We start from the raw sequence: 3,748 nt of genomic DNA, 5'->3' as shown, positions 1-3,748 counted from the left end.
GAAGATTGCAGTTGAATTTACTTAAGAGAATTTCACTCCTTGTAAAATATTAACATATGCTGAGGCACGTTTATTAACATAGTGTGTCTCTTTATTTAGCAGAAAAAGCAATGTTCTTTTCAGCTTTTGGCATGAAGTGTGCAGGTATTTCATTTTATCACCTAATTGTTCACTAAGCTGCCATGTGTCTGTGTCAGGTGTTCTTGTCAGTGTATTTCTGGTGAAATCTAAAAGCCTAAGTAGCAGGAAAAAGGAATGAAGCTCTGATGCCTGATGTGTCTAGTCTTTCTTAATAAATTTGTAGACAGAAGTAGACAAAAATAACCAAAGTTTCAAGTTTACCTCTATTTTCTCAGATATGCTCAATATTATATCTTAGTAGGTAATAAAGAAGAAATAAGTTTCATAAAAGTTTTCCTAAGTAAAATAAACCATGCTACCCTTAAAAGTTTGGATAAGTATAAAAATAATTTTATGATGATTGTTTTGTAATTTGGTACTATTTAAATTAAGTCTCATTTGCAATTGGTTGTGTGCCACAGTGCAGTAACACTTCAGTTCAGGAACACTTCCATTGGGGCATAATTCTGTTTGTGAACAGAAATATTTGGGAAAATTTTGCTTCCATAGGCCTCGTGTTGGATGAAGTTCAGCTACGGCTATCAACCCTAGCGTCGTGGAAAGAATTATGCTGCAGTGAACGTGTTGTGTATCTTGGGTAGAGAAGGTGACAATGGTTGTAGCACTCAGCAGCTAACTGAGGAAAACCAGGAACTGTTGCATGTGGAAGCTGCCATGTATGGAAACCCTTGGAGGTTGTGTAGAAAAACCAAAGCAAAAGAGTAACAACAAGATCCCTGATCAAAATACATGAACTGGTGAGAGAAATCTTGCGTGTGAGTGTGTGTGTGTGTGTGTGTGTGTGTGTGTGTGTGCATGTGTGTGTGTGTCCATGTACTGACCCAGTTCCTTTGAAAAATAAAGTACACTAAGTACAATGTTTAATATCTCAGAAAAAGTAGCTGTTATTAAAAATAATGTTGACTTTACTCCTGAAAAAGCAAAGATTCAGACTGGGAAAATTGAAAGTACTCTCACAGTCTCTGTTGCTAGGAGCCTCAACATGAGTTATCAGTACGGTATCTATGAAATGTGCAATTAGTCCAAATTCCCTGTAAACTATTTTAAAAGATGTACTATTATTAACAAGACAGCAAATCCTTCTGAAAAATGAGCATTATGGGTCACGAATCTTAATATCTGTGTTTATGTGAGAAGCATAATAGAATAGCTGAGTTTGGTGTAGTTCTTACAAGGCTTTTATTTCCTTGTGAGCACAAATACTATATAGTAATATCTGCCCTATTTAAGTCCTAGCTATCAGGTGTAAATTAGAGGATGCATAGGATAGTAAAGGGAAACTCATAGTACCATTTACAGATGGGAATACAATGATAACTATTCAGATTATAATTCACTTGTCAGGGATGAAATTGGAAAGGACATTCACGGGATAAAAGTAGTTACAGAATCATACATTAATTAGTTGAACGGTGGTGATGGTGAAGAAGAATATTATTTTTCAGTGGCACTGTCATTGATTAAAACCACATATCTTCTATTTTAATACCTCTTCAAGTCTCTGCTCTATTGTAATGACATTTTGCAGAATGATTGCTATAAAATGGGTGTATTTTCCCAAGAGTGATGAGATTTGCACTAATAATGTAGAAATGATTCTGGATCTGGGCTGAGGAAATGAAGAGGTTTTGATCTAGGAAATGTAACTCGATTTATTTTTCTTTAAATCATTAATTAATTTACTTGGTACTGGATCTCAGTAGGCAGCTAAGACTGATAGGGATCCTCTTGTCTCAGCCTCCCCAGCACTGGGATTACAGGTGTGCACTACCATGCCCCATTTTAGTGGTTGTCACGGTGAGCTCAGGGTTCCCAGGCCAGCAAGGCATATAGTACTTGTGATGGAACCTGGGTCCTTGTTTTTGGCAGACAGATGCTTAGACCACAGAGCTATATCCCCAGCTCCTATATCTTGATTTCTGAGAGTAGACTCTGAAATCATCCCTTGACTTCCAGAAAGTTTTAGGAGATAAATCAGAAGCACGCAAGAGCTGCAGGAATGAGGGGTTAATAAAACTTAACTCTTTACTGAGGTTTGATATGTCTGGGAGCCCTCAGAAGAATCTTGTGCAGATTTCTCGGATTGTTTTGTCAGAGACAATATTATCCAAGATTCTCGTGAGTCTTTTTGATGTTTGTGCCCTCAAGGTGTTATTCCCTCCTAGAAGTAGGCCATATCATGCTTGGGCTCCACTAGTCCCCAGCTTGTGAGATAAGGACCTCTGGAACAAAAGCAGGGAGGTAAAGGAGCTAGGGGTGCCTGTTACATAAAAGCTTTTTACTTTGGCTACAGCTAAATTCGGCGATTATTTATAGAGTTGTGGAGAACATTAAAAGAAAAATAAAGGATCATTAAGAAATCAAAGAATAACAAATGCCTGTGAGGATGTGGGGGTAAAGCAAACCTGCTACATTGTTGCTGGCAGGGTACACTGGCAAAACCACTATGGAAATACATATTCAGATTCCTTGCAAAACTAAAACTTGCAATACTATCTGACCTAGTTATTCCGTTCCTAGGCATCTTGCCCAAAGATTTCAAGGCAGCATACATAGTACAATGATACCTGCTCACATATGTTGTAGCAGGACAACTCATAGTGCCAAATCTTAGAGGCACTCTCTAGGTTCATTCACAGAAGTATGCATAAAGGAAATGTATTATTTACATACAATGAAGAACTATTCTGCCACAAAGGATGATAAACGAGTCTTTTGTGGGAAAACAGATGCATTTGGAGAACGAAATATTAAGTGGAATAAATCAGACACACAAATTAAATCTCACATGATGTCTCTTATATGAGAAACTCAAAGTGTACATCGAAGCCCAAATACAGAGAATAGAAATAGTGACGGAGATCTTTCTCAAACATAAGGAGGATCAAGAGATGGAGGAGGAGATTGGACAAAACTGTAATTAAAATGTGTTACAGAGCTGGCCAGATAGCTCAGCAGACTAAAGTGCCTGGTGAAGCAGAGTGCAGGGGCTGGGGTTTGATCCTTGTCATGCCGGCTCTGTCCCTGGGGTCACTGAGGTGGTGACTGAGACTGAGCCTGCTGGTGTGCACCTGCAATCCCAGCACTGGGGAGGCTGAACACAGGAGAATCACTGAGTTGGAGCTACATATTAAGACCCTGTATACCCTGTATTAAATACAAAAAAGTGTTACATATGTTTATCAAATCCAAACAAATAATGTAAACATTTTATACTGCAAACATATAAAAGTAAAAAACAAGAAAACTCTTAAAAATAAAATATTACACATAAAAATGTTTAATTTCTTTACCTATCTTTCCCCATACAGTTAATACAGTAGGCAAACTATCTTATAAGTAAAAAAGAAAAAAAAAGACCTGTAGTTCAAACCTTGTTGATAATAAGTATATAACCTGGTAAGTGTATTACATATACTTAACATTTTTAATAAAGTAGCAAAAGACCACTTCATTATTTACTAATTATGGACATATTTATTATATAGCTTTCAGGTTCTAAATTCTCTCAAAAGAAAAAGGATCACAGAAAATGCCATGGTCTCCCTCCAGATCCCCATTTCGGTCCCATCATGAGCTTGCAGTCCTATAAATAAGAAGACTATTA

Source organism: Octodon degus, unplaced genomic scaffold (assembly GCF_000260255.1).
Source record: "Octodon degus isolate 3935 unplaced genomic scaffold, OctDeg1.0 scaffold00022, whole genome shotgun sequence".
In the NCBI taxonomy this organism is placed as follows: Eukaryota; Metazoa; Chordata; class Mammalia; order Rodentia; family Octodontidae; genus Octodon; species Octodon degus.
Note: the sequence above shows the minus strand (reverse complement) of the source record.